An 18,760-nucleotide genomic window follows, 5' to 3' on the forward strand; every position below is an offset into this window, starting at 1 on the left:
TATATCAAAGAGATATCTGCACTCTCATATTTGTTGCAGCACTGTTTACAATAACTATGCTTTGGAAGTAATCTAAATGTTCATCAATGGATGAATGAATAAAGAAAATGTGGCATATATAAACAGTGAAATACTGTTCCACCATAAGAAAATAATGAAATACTGGCATTTGCAGCAACAGGGATGGAACTGGAGAGCATTATGTTTAGTGAAATAAGCCAGGCACAGAAAAACAAACATCACATGTGCTCACACTAATATATGGGAGCTAAAAAATTGATCGCATGGAAGGACAGAGCAGAATGATAATTACCAAAGGCTGGGAAGGGTGAGGGGGGGTGAAAAGAGGTTGGTTAATGGGTACAAACATACAGTTAGAGAGAAGGAATAAGTTCTAATGTTTGATAGCATAGAAGGGTGACCATAGTGAACAACAATGTATTGTATATTTTTAAATAGGTAAAGTAGAACATTTAGAATGTTTCCAACACAAACAAGTGATAAATGTCTGAGGTTATGGATATGCCAACTACCCTGATTTGATCATTACACATTGTATGCTTGTATCAAATTATCACAAGTACCACATAAATGAGTATAGCTATTATGTATCAATTTTAAATAGGGAAAAAATAAATCCAAAGTGATAAAAAAAGGAAGAAATCTTGTAATTTAATAAATAAAAAGTAAAGGAGATGATTTCCTTAACTTGGTATCTCTGCTTTGATATCACATCTCTACTTTTCTCACATATTCACTCTGCTAATATGATTTTGTTATACATGATTAATATGATCTCACTCATAATGTTCTCATTAGTGCATCTCTGTATTTTATCCTTATTGACATTCAAGATTTTCAAAACATGGCAGCTCCTGAATCTTAGACACTACAAGCACTCATTAACTTGCCTTTCTTTGCTAAGGCTACTACTCTTTATTGTTTCCTCAATTCATTGCATTTTTCATAACTTCAAGCTTTTCACATACAGATATTGCTCAAGCTATTTGTTAAAATAATGAATAAACAAATACTTGGAGAAACATGATGCGCACTCTTCATAAGGTCAATTTTTACACAGCACATAGCCCCAGATTCCAAGTATCATTTTCCAGATAGGGCAGATAACACAGGAAAACTTTTTGAACTCTTCATATAAAATAAGACGTTAACAAACTCAATTCACAGCTTTTGCTATTAATAATATTAATTTGCTATTAGTAATAATAACAATAGTGATGAAATAAGCAAAATGCTAAATATTTTTTGTGTACAATCTCATATATTATTCAGAAAGTTATACATTATCTTTATTTTATAGAAAATTGTATCAAAGCTATTTAAGGTTTAATATTTTTTCCAAAGTTACATAAATATTGCAGGACTTGAATCTGAACCCAGGTCTGTTTTGCTCCAAAGCTCATGTTGCTAAGCAACACCAAATATCACTAAGTCCTTTGAAACAGATAGTGTCTTTAAAAGAGGCTAATAAAATGTATTTTAATGATTTACTTTAATGATATTTCTAGCTTAACACATTTAGCTTTATTTCACAAGTATGCACTTAAAAGATTAAGTCAAATATGTTTTCTTATGTCTGAAAGTAAACAAGTGTCATAACAATAGCATAATTTTTTGTCATTTTATTAAGGATTGTTATAATATTTGAATTTCATTTATATGGCTACCTTGTGTAATCTTGAAACTTTTTTTATGTTTTCTTATTATGTTAGAAAAACATTTAAATAAAGGATGCTATTTAAATATAGTTCACTATATTTTAAATATAGTAAAATATACTATGTTTATATTGTTTATATGTTTATATTGTTACTATGTTTATTGTTAGCTGTTTAAATATAAGTTCTTGGAAACGTTATACCTTGACACAATACCATAATCTCCGAAGCACAAAAGTCATAATATTTTCCTTATTTATTTGCATATTTGACTAACATTCACAATTGCTTCTTCTACCAGGCACACTTCTACAGTAATTAGAGCAAAATAATATATTCCCTTCTCTCTTAATACTTATATCTATAAAGAAGATATAAAAATTAAAAATGAACAAGTTAATATATAAAATGAAATAGGGAAGATAGATTGTACCTGATTATTCTGTATCTAATATTATAGAATAGGTATGTTTACAAAACTACACAGATAAAAATACGATGACAGTCTTTAACTGATTATAATAAAAAATGATAGGAAGTATACAATTTGTGATATTTCACTTTCACTGTTTTTTTCCTGGTTTGGTTGCACATTTCCTTCTTGCTTTATTTGTCTCATTCTAGTGCTAACTCTTAGTGCAATTGCTGTTGGGAAAAAGCTGAGTGTTGGGAGGGAGACTGAGGCAGGGCTTGCATAATGTCTTCTGGAATGTGTCTAGACTTGCTGGCTCCTTGCTCCTAGGCTCCTAGACTCCTATTCCCGTTATCTCAAGTAGCAGAACATGTTCCATATCATACTAAGCCATCACAGCTGTAAATCATGTGCTTAATGCAATGTGCCTTTTTGACCTCCACATTCTCACCATCTGTTTCTTTATTGGATTACCAATAAATACTGTGGGCTCCCAGAGCCTGGGGCCTTCGCAGTCTCTACGAAATCGATGGCCCTCTGGTGTCCCACATTTCTCTCTTTCTGTCTCAAACTGTCTTTTTCTCAATCCTTTGACTTTGCTGGACTTTGTCACCCCTATGACCTGGTGTTGGGTCTGATCACTCCAACATTCCTGGCACCCAACGTGGGGCAACAATAGACCCCGATGAGGGAACGCCAGAGCTTGTGAACACAGAGGATGTCTTAAAGAACCTTGGTGGGAAACTTGAGTGCTTGGGAGAACCAGGGTAAAAATGGGACAAAGTGAAAGCAGACATTTTGCTTATTTAAAGTACTTAAGGCATTTATTATGAAGAGGGGGAGTGAAATTTAGTACTCAGAATTTATCAATCACCCTTCAGTGCAGTAAAGCAGTTTTGTCCATGGTTCCTGGAACAAGGAATTATGGAGTTAGATGAATGGGAGAGAATTGGCAGAAATTTTAAAAAAAACCAACATGGAGCAAAAATTCCAGTCTGTTTGGTCAATGTAGGTGCTAATAAAAGCAGCTCTTGAGCCTTTTCAAACATGATGAGGCAGATTCAGATGAGGAAGAGGAGGACGAGTGTAAAAAACGAACCTCAGATTCTGAATGTGAGGAACAGGAAATTAAAGAAAAGAAAGGGAAACTGAAAAAAGTATGTTTTACTTAGCCTGTCGGCTCCACCTGCCAAATTAAGTGAAAGGCCACCTCCTCTCTCCCCTTAATGGGCAAGAAGATGAATTAGCTACAAAACTTCTACTGTAGTTGCAACGTTAAAGCCTGGAGCAGTTGGTGGTGCTATAAAAAATTCTATTCAAAAGGCTAGAGCCGAGGGAGACCTTGAAGCATGGTAATTTCCCGTAACTATAATCCAGCAGGGAGGACAGCAAACGTCATTCCACTGTGTTTCCAAAATCCATCTACAAAAGGAGAAAGATATACAAGAAAAAAGTGTGCCCTATTCCTTTAAAAGCCAGGGTAAATTTAAAACCTATAATCATTGAAGGTCTACTCCATGACCCTATAATACTCCAATACTACCTTGTTATCAGTGTAAACAAGAGTAGCCCGAAAGCGCTGAGACCACGGACAACCAGTAGCCTTTCTATCAAAAATCTTTAACCTGGTAACCCACGGATAGCCCAAATGCATTCAATCTGTAGCAGCAACTGCTTTGCCAGCAGAAGTAGAAAAAATAAACTTCAGAGGAAACCTCAGTGTGAGCACACCTCACCAGTTCAGAGCTATCCTAAGTTTAAAAAAGTAGCTTACTAACTCAATCTTCAAGTATGGGGCTATTCCATTGGAAAAAGGTGATTTAACATTAACCACTAAAAATTCCCTTAAACTAGCAGGTTTCCTAACAGGGGATTTAAACCTTAATTACCATACAAAGGTCCGACCAGACCTAGGAGGAACTCCCTTCAGGACAGGATGATAGACGGTTCCTCCGGGGTGATTGAGAAAAGAGAAACAAAAAACAAAAACAAACACAATGGGTGTTCAGTAATTGATAGGGAAACTCTTGTAGAAGCAGAGTTAGGCAAATTGCCTAATAATTGATCTGCTCAAACGTGCGAGCTGTTTGCACTCAGCCAAGCCTTAAAGTACTCACAGAATCAAACTCTACCTCAATCCTGACTCAAAAGGTTACCTACACCCTCTCTGGAATGAACTTGCATAAGAACTGCTGTTTATGGGAATGCATCTTGATGGGGCAGCTGGGTTGTTATGAAATACTCAGGAACCCAGCTCAGCTCTAGAACTCACCTCTGAGCGCAAAGGCAATGTTGGGCATGCTGGTAAAGGACCACTAGAATCCAGCAGCCCAGACCCCTTTCTTTGTGGTCAAGAAAGGCAGGAAAACAGGTGCAGGACTGCTACATCGGTGAGCATAACTAATCTGATAAGCAGAGGTCCATGGGTGGTTACGCACCCTGGAAAAGAATAAGCATTAGGATCGTAGAGGACGCTCTAGGACTAATGCTCATCGGCTTCGGAAAATGACTAGGGGTGCTGGCATCCCTATGTTCTTTTTTTTTCAGATGGGAAATGTTCCCCCCAAGGCAAAAACTCCCCTAAGATGTATTCTGGAGAATTCGGCCCAGTCAGAGTGTACGAACCTTTTTCCCCTCTCAGACTTGGAAACAAAATAGACCTAGGTAAATTCTCGGATAACCCTGATGTCTCTGTTGATGTTTTACAAGGGTTAGGACAATCCTTTGATTTGACATAGATATAATGTTACTGCTACATCAGACACTAACCCCAAATGAGAGAAGTGCCACCATAACTGCAGCCCGAGAGTTTGGCGATATCTGGTATCTCAGTCAGGTCAATGATAGGATGACAACAGAGGGAAGAGAACAATTCCCCACAGGCCAGCAGGCAGTTCCCAGTGTAGTGGGATGCAGAATCAGAATATGGAGATTGGTGCCGCAGACATTTGCTAATTTGCGTGCTAGAAGGACTAAGGAAAACTAGGAAGAAGCCACTATAACACAGGGAAAGGAAGAAAATCCTACTGCCTTTCTGGAGAGACAAAGGGGGGAGTTGAGGAAGCATACCTCTCTGTCACCTAACTCTAACAAAGGCCAACTAATCTTAAATGATAAATTTATCACTCAGTCAGCTGCAGACATTAGAAAAAACTTCAGAAGTCCGCCTTAGGCCTGGAGCAACTTAGAAACCCTATTGAACTTGGCAACCTTGATTTTTTTTTTTTTTTTTTAAGAGATCAGGAGCAGGCGGAACGGGACAAATGGGATTTAAAAAAAAGCCACCACTTTAGTCATGACCCTCAGGCAAGCAGATTTTGGAGGCTCTGGAAAAGGCAAAGGCTAGGAAAATTGAATGCCTAGTAGGGCTTGCTTCCAGTGCAGTCTACAAGGACACTTTAAAAAAGATTGTCTGAATAGAAATAAGCTGCCCCCTCGTCCATTGCCCCTTATGTCAAGGGAATCACTGGAAGGCCCATTGCCCCAGGGGACGAAGGTCCTCTGAGTCAGAAGCCACTAACCAGATGATCCAGCAGCAGGACTGAGGGTGCCTGGGGCAAGCGCCAGCCCATGCTGTCACTCTCCCCAGGTATGCTTGACCACTGAGAGCCGGGAGGTTAACTGTCTCCTGGACACTGGCGCTGCCTTCTCAGTCTTACTCTCCAGTCCTGGACAACTGTCCTCCAGATCTGTCACTATCAGAGGGGTCCTAGGACAGGCAGTCACTAGATACTTCTCCCAGCCACTAAGTTGTGACTGGGGAACTTTACTCTTTTCACATGCCTTTCTAATTATTCCCGAAAGCCCCACTCCTTTGTTAGGGAGAGACATCCTAGGAAAAGCAGGGGTCATTATACACCAGAATTAGGAGAAGGAAAAGGGATAAATATGTATACAGACTCTAAGTATGCTTAGCTAGTCCTCCATGCCCACCCAGCAATATGGGGAGAAAGGTGTTCCCTCAGAAGTTAGGAATTCCCTATCAAACATCAGGAAGCCATTAGGCCCCAAAATTCTCCTTACCTCTGAGTCTACTTCCTCTGATCCCTGCCTAAAGATAATTTTATGGGGAAGAGGATTTGCTTGTGTCTGTCCAGGTGACAATCAGATGCCTATGTGGGTGCCCACCAAACATCTGAAGATCTATCATAAGCCACAGCATCTAGTGGACCCACCTGTACAGTGCGAATTGCAGGTTTGAAAAGCCTCGATTTGCTTTCTCTATGCCTTCTGTTAATCAGAAAAGGCTTGTTTCTCATTATCAGTGGAAAGTTTTACCTCGTGATAATTAACCAAAGAGGCAGAAATGGAGTTAACAAATGCTTCAGCAATGGCATGCCTCCCAGTTACAGCCACAGAAGTTTTTGCTTCTGTTTCAGTAGATTTGCTAACATGGGGGTGAGAGTATGCTTGTGTTTTTACAGGAGATGAATGAACCGTGCGGATGTCCTCAAGATGTGTACAACCATGGAACAGGAGACTGGAGGGGACCCATGGATCCTAACCATGGACTGGGTTCCCCCAGTATGAGCCACGAGCCAGTTGAATCTGAATGCGAAGATGGAACGAGGACCAACTGGAGTCACGATGCTTAATGGACCAGTGCTTGCTGACTCAGCACCTCTCTACCCTTGAATACAAGAGACCCTAATAGGCAGGAATATCATCGCCCCTATTCAGCAGGAAGAAGTTACAGAAGACAGACCTTTATCCTTCCGCAACCCCTAGGATTAAGGGCCCTCTTGTAAAAGGGAAAGGGGGAGATATGTGGGAAGCATTCAAACCAGAGTGACTCCAGTTTGAATAAGGGCTAAGAAAAATGAAGCTGGATCACCAGCCTGCAATTAAGGGCTGCACAGCCTGCAATCGCCTTGCTCAATTAAAAGGCTACCTTTTATGCTAGTAATAATGATAGCTAGTAGTAATGATAGTAATAATGATACCTTCTCTTTTACAAAAAAGAGAAGGGGGGCATGTTGGGAAAAAGCTGAGTGTTGGGAGGGAAACTGAGGCAAGGATTGCATAATGTCCTCTGGAATGTGTCTAGACTTGCTGGCTCCTTGCTTCTAGGCTCCTATTCCCGTTATCTCAAGTAGCAGAACATGTTCCATATAAATGCTAAACCATCACGGCTGTAAATCATGTGCTTAATGCAACGTGCCCTTTTGACCTCCACATTCTTACCATCTGTTTCTTTGTTGGATTACCAATAAATACCGTGGGCTCCGAGCTCGGGGCCTTCACAGCCTCCACGATAGCGATGGCCCTCTGCTGTCCCACATTTCTCTCTGAAACTTTTTCTCAATCTTTTGACTCCACCGAACTTTGTCATCCCCACAACCTGGTGTTGGGTCTGATCACCCCAACAAATTGCCAAATGTTCCTATCTAGTCTGTGTAATATCTAAGCTGTGAGTCAAGGTAATTCTTAGTAAAACTCAGTCTTTTTCTCAGTTCTGTGAGGAAGTTAAGAAACCTTATATTACAAGTTTGACTTAAACTGGGGTAATAAAACACAAGATAAAAACACAAATGAACAAACAAACGTGGCAGAAAAAAATGTTCTAAGTGCATCCATGTTTTAAGTGTATTCCTTAAAACAATAATACATACTGGTTGATCCTGTAACAATAGAAGACAGTTTATACTGACAAAATAAACATGGCACGCTTCAATTTAAACTGTCATGCTATTTTTTTGATCTTACAATTAAGACATTGTCATTGTGTAGAAAGGGGTGGGTGGCAGACAATGATCCCTGGGTCTCTTATGTTTCTGTACATTTTGAGAGCTGTGACACTGATTACTCACTGCCATTTTTTAAAAAATCTTTATTAAATGTTTTCAAGAACGTTTAACTGCCTTAAAAGATACAGTATTTCTCTCCATAGCAAAGAGCAAACTTTTCTGAGCTTGATATGTAGTATTAGTGACTTCCTCCAGAACTAAGAAGGCATGTTTACTGCCTATTATAAAAGTGGGTTTCTCTAAGTTTCAGGTCCCTCTCCTATAACGCATCACATTACATACGCGTGTCTCACCTGGCCCTCTTGACATCACTCTGTATGACTGCGGCTGAGGCTATTGTAATTTATGAATAAGGACCTTTGTATCTGACCCAAGAGTCTTGGCTCTTCTATCAATATCCATGTAATGGTGTCAGGCTAACTTGCTAGCTTTCAAGTAAACTGAAAAATCTCAGCTACATCATAGTTCTTTAAATGGGCAGCTGAAACTAGACTCCTATCTCTCACCATATACAAAAATCTGAAGATGGACTAATGACATACATGTAAGGCCTAAAACTATAAAAATACTAGAAGAAAACCTAGAAAAAGTTCTTCTAGATATTGGTCTAGGCAAAAATTCAAGACTAAGACCTCAAAAGCAAATGCGACAATAACAAAAAGACAAATAGGACTTTATCAGACTTAAAAGCTTCTGCACAGCAGAAAAAATAATCAACACAGTGAACAGAAAACCCAGAGAATGGGAGAAAGTATTTGCACACAGTGCATCTTACAAAGAACTAATATCCAGAATCTACAAACAACAGCAAGAAAAAGTATCCCTATTAAAAATTGGACAAAGGACATGAACAAACATTTTTTCACAATAAGACATACACATGGCCAATAAACATATGAAAAATGCTCAACATCACTAATCATCAGAGGAATGCAAATCAAAACCACAATTAGATACCATCTTACACCCATCAGAATGGAGATAATTAAAAAGTAAATAACAAGCTGGCAAAGCTGCAATGAAAGGGGAATGCTCGTATACTGTTGGTGGGAATTTAAACTAGTAGAACCCCATTAAAGTATAAAAGTTCTCAAATAATTAAAAATATAACTACCATTAGATCCAGCAATCCCACTACTAGGTATTTACCCAAAGGAAAAGAAATTATTTTATCAAAAAAACACCTGAACTAATGTTTAATGCAGAACTATTTACAATAACAAAATCACGGAATTAGTCTATCAACAGATGATTGGAGATATATCTAGATCATTGATAAATTGATATACACATTTGTATATATGATGTATGTATATAGACATGTATAATTATGTAGCTATATATATCTATACACACACATACATACACATACACCATGGAATATGACTTAACCATAAAAAGATGGAAATCATGTGTTTTTCAGGAACATGGAGAGAACTGGAGGCCATTATCTTAAGTGATATAACTCAGAACAGAAAGTCAAAAAATCACATGTTCTCATTTATAAGTGTGAGCCGAATAATGTGTACACATGGACATAATGTGTGTAATAACAGATATCAAAGACTTGGAAAGATGGGAGAGTGGGAGGGGGTTGTGAAATGAGAAATTGCTTCAGGGTTACAACGTACACTGTTTGGGTGATGGCTACACTAAAAGCCTAAATTGTACCACTGCACAATGCATTCATGTAAAAAAAAAATGGCACTTGCAACCCTCTAAATCTATACAAATAATAACAGCAAGTTGTGTCTTCTAGATGTCCTTGTTTATACAATAAGATATGCTGAGAAAGTAATTCTGTCAGATATAATAGCAACTAATTCAATAATGTCTGCCTATAACAGAATCAAATAACACTGGAAGAACTGACTTTATGCACTCATTTAGGTGCACAGTTCACAGGAATTAGATCATTAACTTAAAATAGATTACAAGAATGACAAGAATAAAAATTTGTTTTTTTAAACTTTCTCAAAGTGAGTATTTTCCCAAGCTCTTCCAATTTCAATATCCACATAGATAAATGTTTGTGCCTTTATACCACCAGAGAAAAGGTGTGAAGGGCATTAGTGTTATTTTAAAGCATTTGACTAGGGGAGAAACAAAATATAGAAATACAACCCACTACCTTTTTTCAAGGAGTAAAGGAAATAAATGTAAGCACTGTGCTTTGGGTCTAACTTTAAAAATATTTTTCAGTTATTTGTGCAATCTATTTTTACATTATTTGTGACGAATACAAACAAAGATCTAATGTCTTCTCTCAGAGTTTGCAATATTTAGGAACACTTGATACAGACACATACAAAGCTACTAATGTATATAAGGATGCAATAAAAATATGTACCTAAAATGACTAAGAAAGTTATAATAGCCCTCACTGTCTTCTTCTTCAAGATTGTCATCATTATCATCATCAGAAATTTGTAAATGAATTTACCGTAGTTCAAAGACAGAAGTAATAGCAGTAATAAATAAAAACCTACTTTTTTTTTTTTTTTTTTGAGACAGAGTCTTAGCCTGTCGCCCAGGCTGGAGTGTAGTGGTGCGATCTCGGCTCACTGCAACCTCTGCCACTTGGGTTCAAGAGATTCCCCCGCCTCAGCCTCCTGAGTAGCTGGGATTACAGGCGCCTGCCACCACGCTTGGCTAATTTTTTTGTATTTTTAGTAGATACGGGGTTTCACCATCTTAGCCAGGTTGGTCTTGAACTCACCTTGAGATCCACACGCTTCAGCCTCCCAAAGTGCTGGGATTACAGGCATGAGCCACCGCGCCTGGCCAGATCTACTTCTTTACTGCTATATGAAAGTTCTGCAATAGGGATTTTACATCAGTGGTATTAGCTTTCCCAACATCACAATTAAATTGATATTATGTATACCATCTGTATTTTTATAGTGGAAGAAGCATAAAATAAGGAAAATACTTTTCCTTTATTTGATGAATAACTTAAGGTCTGGGAATAAATGTTAACTACATAGCACAGATATCAAGGATAAATTTTGAACTCTGAAATCAGAGCCAGGGATGTCTCCAATGTGCAATTCTGTTTTTATTTTATTCTATGCACAGATCTGTGATGGTAAGGGGTTCATATACCGTCACTTCTCCAAGATTCTTGTTTCAATAGCACCTTTTTATACTTAGCATCTTAAGAACCATTTTCAAGTAAATACTATTCTATGACTTAGAAACTAAACAACAACAACAAAAAAAGCAAATAACTGGATGAATGAATAAACAAATATGAGTAAGAATTGACAATTTTTAGGAAGTAAAAAGTTAACTTTTGTTAACTTGTGCTTAGTATAGAGCATTTTGCTAAGCAATTACGTATATTTAATCAACTTATTTAATTCTTGAATTAGGTATTTTCACCTTTTTTCAAATAAAACTGATGAGATACAGACTCAGAATAAAGTACATAAACAACCAGTTAAAATATAATGAAGCAACTCCTAACATAAACACTAGAACAATTTTAATGTCAAGTAGTGGAGTACATTGTTCAAGAAACTATGAAATTCAGAAGAAAAGTCATGGTTATTCCAATATATCATAATTTATTTTCACTTACCAACTTGTAGAAAAAGACACTCTGAAATGGATGAGGCTATTTAAATACTAATAACAATATCAATAATCATAATCATAATATGTGAACTAATATACATGAGTACAATGCTTCATCTATACATGTAATTTAGAATTCTTTAATGATGCCTATAATTGTGATTAAATCAATGTCTGTCTATTCTATAATTTTAGTCTAAAGAATCAGCTCATACTTTTTAACACCATGCTCTGACAAATTTGTAAAATCTTTAATTGTGGTTCATATTGAGAAATTAAATCACATACAAAATATATAGATAGAAGAGAAAAAAATATACTTGTGTAACAGGAAATTACAAAGCACCATATATGTAACAAACCAAATAGGGGAAAAATAAGCAAAGCAAGAAAAAACAAATCCAGGAAACAATAAGCAAAAATTAAAGATAATTTTGCAATTTTAAGAATATAGAATAATAGCTAACTTACATGTGACTATGCTTTGTATAATACATGAATAAAACAAACAAACCAAAGAGCTAATGAATCAAATAAGGGAAGCTCAGGTCCTCCCAACTGGTATGTGATTTTTAAAATTCCAACTTCTTAAAAAAAAGTAGATTAATAAAAATATAGTTGTCACTTTGCTTTCATATCCAATATTTTACACATAAACTCTCATAGTTGCATATAAATGTAAACTTTTTTATAAATATAAGATGCATAGTTCATAACAAGAAGTATCCAGTATTATAAAAACTAAAATTTGCATAATCACAGTGTAATGAGTTAGAAACATATATATATTTCCAAATTTTAGGCAATGGATTTAATTTTTTTAAGTGTTGCTCTTGTTTAAAATATTCAAAAATCAAGTGAAATGAATCTGTTTTGCTCTTTAACCTCTTATTCATTTGTATTATTTCATCAACATGTTTATTGAACTCATCAAATGTACAAACATTTTAGTGGTATGTTTTTAGGTAAGAGTATTAATTAATAATTATTTTCTATATATACATACAATTGTGAAATCTTCATTGGGTGCTCTATTCTCCTACTCCCAGTAAAGTCACACTCAACTTCAGGATTCAAAGGAAGCTCATCTCATTATACTTCTTTATTTCAAGGCAAGCAGACAAGTTACGTACTTGGACCCTGGCATAAAGAACTGTTGATGGAGTCAGACTAGATAACCAGGGCAAAAATATCTTCCTTGGAAATAAAATTATATTGCTTGGTTTCTTAATTCTTAAATTGTCGAAAAATTATTTGCTTTTCCACTTACATTTTTCAGAAATGTATGGAGTAATATCTGAAGAATTGAGGACTTTCAAGACAAAATGCTCAGAATGAAACAAAAAAGGAAGATTAAAAAATAGTAAGCTTGGCCAGGCACAGTGGCTCACACCTGTAATCCCAGAACTTTGTGAGTTCGATGCGAGTGGATCACCTGAGACCAGGAGTTCGAGGCCAGCCTGGCCAACATGGTAAAACCCCATCTCTACTAATAACACAAAAATTAGCCAGGCATGGTGGCTGGCGCCTGTAATCCCAGCTACTTGCAAGGCTGAGGCAGGAGAATCGCTTGAATCCACGAGGCGGAGGTTGCAGTGAGCAGAGATAATGTCACTGCACTCCAGCCTGAGTGACAGAACCAGACTCAGTCTCAAATAAATAAATAAATAAATAAATAGCGAGCAAACTCATTCATTCTGCAATAATTTTGAGAGTCTACTACTCCATGGCTGTTCAAGCCCTAGTGATAAATCTTAAGCTACTCTAATGAGTAACAACTATTATAGACAATTTCATCATCTGCAGAAATATAAAGATCTTTGTAGAAGATCTTACAAATAAATAAATTAAGAAATAAGAAATGTCAGATCTAAAAATTGACACGAAGAAGATGAAAAAGTTTGATGTGACAGAAAATAAATGAATGTCATGATGGGTGTTTTTAAGTCAGATGTAATCTCCATAAGGAATATGACATATAAACTGAAAGTTTGTAAGTTACGAAAGTGATAAACATAGAAAGCACTTGGGTAAGTGAAATCCTAAGGGTTAAAAGCCTAAGAAGTAATGTTCAAATAAATGAAAGAAGGTCAATATGGTAGGATGGTAATATGTAGGGGGTAATAATAGAGTTCATACTTATGCTCTGTGCCATGCACTATTCTAAGATCTTTACACAGAAGAACTCATTTAATCCTATGAAATATTTCATTAGGTAGGTAAAATTATTACACTTTACAGATGAAGGAATTGTGCAATAAAGCAGTAAAATAATATGCCCAAGATTATACTGTAAATAGTTGGTAGACACAAGATTTTAACCGAGGGTGTCTGCATGTGAAACCAGAGCTTTGACTCTTTCTTACTGCACATAACTGCCTGGTAGACTGTGGCCAAATCACTGAGAATTTTAGGAATAAACACTGAGATTAGGACATTAAATGAAATGTGAATTATTGGATTATTTCAAGCCAGAGCATGACATAATCTGACTTCACTTTTCCATGGGCTCTGGCATTACGTACATTAATATGGGAAATTTCTTGAAATCAAGAAAAAAGCAAATGAAGATGAAATAAAAATAAAATAGCAAGCATAAAGAAAAAAAGAATGGAAAGAGATGAACTAAGGTTTTTCAATCAGGAAATTATGAAGTTGGTGGCGGGAGAATAGGGCCACTGACCAGTGTCTTCCAGACAGTTATGTTCAATAGGAAAGGAGTGAAAGCTCTGGTTTCATGTGTAGACTTCCTAAGTTAGAATTCACAGGGGGAAACAGCCCTGCATTTCTGAGCCATTCAGGACCTTCTTCTGCTACTAGATGTTTGTGTGCTCTTTCATTGATTAGCTAAGCTGTTCTGCAACGTAGTTTCTTTATGTGAAATGAGTTAAAACCACTTTAGTGTTTCATAATTCAAAATGTACTACAAAAAAGTAAACTAGTTAAATTCTCCACTACTGACTTAAAGAAGGAATAGGAAAAGTGGGCAAAGCAGGTGAGAATCACTATATTCATGAAAAGAAACAAAAATAGAAATGAGTGGTAGACAGAGGTTTTTGCCTTATTATCCTTGAGAAACAGTAGAATAGATGATCTCTATAGTCTCTGGTTTTTTAATTTATGATTCTATAATGAAGGCTTATATAAAGAGTAAACTTTTAAAAATATTTTTTGTAAGAAATAGTTTCTCGTATACCTCAAAAAATATCTAAGAAGAAAAACCGTGCTTACGTGAAAAGCAAAGCAAATTGAATCCATTAAAATAACTCTAGGGCACCTCTAGGGCACCCAGCATTGAACCCAACATTGTTCCCTGTGGAAATGGGTGCAAAGAAGAGAAACTATAAAAATTGTGAAAAAACATTCACTCACATTAATCTAAGATGGCATCTGCTGTTATTGCTGAAGCTCTGTTGCTATCAGATTCAGGGCTGTATGACCTTGAGAGAAAAAGTACAGAAGTTTCTGCAAGGAAGAAAAAAAATGAGTGATGTTTTCAAATAGTGAATTATGAAAACTTAGATTCAAAAAAATTCTTATATCTAAGCTTGAATACAATGCATTTAGAAAATGAATTAGAATATTATGCTATGAACATATAAACTAATGAACATTATGGGGAAAATTATTTCTCCCAGCTTATGAACCAACTTTTGCCTTCAAATAAAAATACATGTTTATAGAATTATATTGGCATACATATAATAACATTTTTAATATATATGTTTGTGATGCTATACATCTATGAAATTATACAAATACAGGTTCCTCTCAAATATGTATACATATGTGCAAGACTTCACAAGGTTGATAATACATTGTTTATGACATGATTTGAAAACAAGTTAGACTCCTCTAGCAATCCATTTTTGTTGGAGTTTACAGAAAGAGTGTTCTTGACTGTGATATTATGGATTATAACTTCTTAAAGGGTGAGGTGAACTCAACCTCTAAAAATAAAAATGTAAGCCAGATCTGGTAAAGGAGGAAATACCAAACAAACATAATTTTTAAAGTGGAAGAACTTTAAGTGCTGTCTTGTTTTTTTTTTTTTTTTTTCCATCTCCAGCATCACTTGAAATGTGAGCTTGAATCCTGACTCTTTAGGTATTTCTCCTGACTAATTTCTATGTAGTCACTGGAACGACTGTTCCGTGTTCTTACTCTTGATTTTCTGACCTGGTTCTAGCTTTCTGTATTCTTCAGGATGCTTTCAGTTTGCTTTCATATTGTATTCACTAGAGGCACAGCCTGCCACAGACCAAGGTGTTTTTGCATCCTACCTGGAATCTGGAAAATTGAACTCACTAACTGATCACTCCCTTTGCTAGTACTTTAAAGGTAGCCTCTTAAACTTTCAGTACGCTCTGATCCAATCAATTCAGGTGAGATGGATCTACCAGAGATGTATGTTCTGCATATTCTCTGAGAGACTGGAGTGATTATACCCTCAAATAATATATGAGATGGGAAATTTAGGTTTCTAAATTTATAACTAACACTATATAGATATAGTTTCATTTAATAACTTACAGGATTACTCTTAAAGGACCAGAGTTAAATTTCCCTTTAGACATTGAAGTTCTTTAAGTACAATATCTATGAGTAGTTCTATCTATCTACTTTTGTTCTTCTTATACCATAAATAAATTAGAGATTGCTTTTTTATCTAAACTTTTAAATTAACAACATGCATATATGTGGTATAACTCCACTGATGCAATGCGCATGTTTCCTGAATAGGGACATTCAGTTTCATTCACTGAAGTGCATTTAAGAAGTAGAGCAATGCAGAGGTTAGATTGCTTAGTAATTTATCCAAGTATTATGAGAATTAAATTTTTTATTGTGACTCTTGAACAATACCTAATCCCCAAACTTTTAGAATTTAAAAAATAATTGGCAGAAATATTGTTATGAAAATTCTGTGCCGCTTCGGGCACTTAGTGCAATAACAAAAGATTATATTTTGAAATGTGCCAAGTGCCTCCACAACATGTACTCTGTGCAATTATGTATATGTGTTGTCTAGAACAAAATCAACTGATTACCTTTTTGACTCAAGTATCTACAGCTGTTAGTGCACCTTCTGGCATTTTGGAAATCCTCAACTAACAGTGCAGACAGCTGACATAAAAAGAATGATGAATTAACACTCAGAGGCAAGGGTAATAGCAAAGAAGGGGTAGAAGAAAGTTTGAAAAGTTTGCTTGTAAATATAATTATGTCTATTTATTTTCCTGGTGCTTTTAATTGAGAAGATTTAAGAGAAATTATCCTCTATCTTAAATATCTCTCAATCTAATGATATTGTTCCTAACAATAAAAATATTCATTGATTAAACAATACTTATGGAACACATAAATTTTAGTAATAATTCAATATTGATGTGAAGTTGCCTTGAATTAGACAATGTTCTAATCTGGAAATGTCTTGGTATTTTAAATATGAAAAGAAATCTATTAATGTGTCTACAACATAAACACATTCAAGATGTTCTTGTTTGGTAAAACAACAGTTGTAGGATACATACATTCAGTTAAAGCACAATGTTCCTTAAGAGACCTCAGAATTGCAGTATAATTTTAAAAAATAAAATTTATAAAGTGAGTAGTGTTTAAATCTATTGAGTGTGATTTATCATTAATAATTCTCCTGAAGAACATTCATGTTGGTTTTCTTCTGATTTTCTCTTAATTTATTATTAACTATTATATTTAAAATAAAAAGCATCATCAGCCCTTAGTCAAGAAGAAATAATTATTTTTCTGAAAAATTAGAATAGGATTAACACTTTCCTGATATGAAGATACATTGAAATTATAACATTAAATATAATAAAAGCAAAGTTATATTGATACAGATTTGAATGTATCTTGATATATGCTTATGTCCACACTGCTTCAAGTTCTATCTCTTTAAACATGTCTGCTATTCTTTTAAAAACATATATTTGCCCTCTTTTGCACTTAATATAGGCTTTTGTTTTAATATTTCATATTTTATTTTAACAAATATTTTATTCTACTGCTTGCAAAAAATTTTTTCTATATTCTAACTTTCTTACACAGAGGAAACATATAATTATTCTTCATTTATATATTGCATAAATTCTTCCAGGTTATTGAGGTTATCTTATATGGCAATGAATATCCTTTATAAATACTGAATTGAAATCAGTTGCTAACGGAGAAATTTGGTGACTTAGACCAAATCTAAGCTAGGTAGGGTAAGGCCTTAAAAATATGCATAACTATCATGGAGTAGTCATTTAAAGAGAAATAGTAGTAACTTTAGGAGATAACAGTTTAAAGTAACTTCAGAGATACCTTCTACTTACTACTTTCTAGTTGAGCTATAAGATCCAAGTTGATCACTTAACTAAACCACACTTGACAAGAAGGAAAAGTAGAGAAATGTTAACTGTAAAACACATATAAATGTTATAGCTTTTTCTACTATATTAAGAAATTAGTGTTAATTGCTTATAAAAACTTACCTTCCTAGGGTACACAGGAAAGTTAACATTACCAAGAGTTACCATTGCTATCCGATATCACAAAACTGCTTTCCACTAGAGAAACATATATCAGCAGAAGAAATACTGTTTGGTAGATATTGCTAGAGGCAGAGCTGACTTAAGCACCTGACCGTGACATGTAGACCACTTCCTCCAAAAACTGATTGCATGAGTGTCATAATACTATGGAGAACACACTATTTTTTCTCATTGTTAAGACAGACACAATTCTAGAAAATGGCAGTGTTTCAGCAAGAAAGGTAAGTATAAAGCAAAACTCAAAATGCCAGCAGTTTTTTGGTACAGTCTAGCCTCATTAAAAATGTATTTAATGAAGTCTTATAAAAAATTTACAAAGGTATATGCTACATCAAACTTAAAAGAAAAGAAATAAGGCCAAAAACAGAGCAGTGTTTCGTAAATGCTGCAGATGAACTTTTTATTCCTCATAATCAGCTTCTCCCATATTATGATACTTCTCACGTTACAGAAAAATGACGGAGGCACAGAAAGAACAATAAATTTTCTAAGATAACATAGCTAGCAAATTGTAAAAAATATTTCTTAATTCAGAGCCTCTGCATTTAATAAAATTCCAGACATTATAACTTATTGAATCCTCATGAATAAGGTCAAATTATAATTAATAATAATTATTCACTATATGCAATTATTACAGGGATTTCACCTTGCAGCTAAGAATCTTCTTAAACACGTACGAACTTTTATTTGTTAAATAACTTGCACTTATGAAATACACATGTGACATACAAAACATCTATGACCATATTAATGAAAGTATTTCTTATTTCTGAGAAGATA

Source organism: Symphalangus syndactylus, chromosome 15 (assembly GCF_028878055.3).
Source record: "Symphalangus syndactylus isolate Jambi chromosome 15, NHGRI_mSymSyn1-v2.1_pri, whole genome shotgun sequence".
In the NCBI taxonomy this organism is placed as follows: domain Eukaryota; kingdom Metazoa; phylum Chordata; class Mammalia; order Primates; family Hylobatidae; genus Symphalangus; species Symphalangus syndactylus.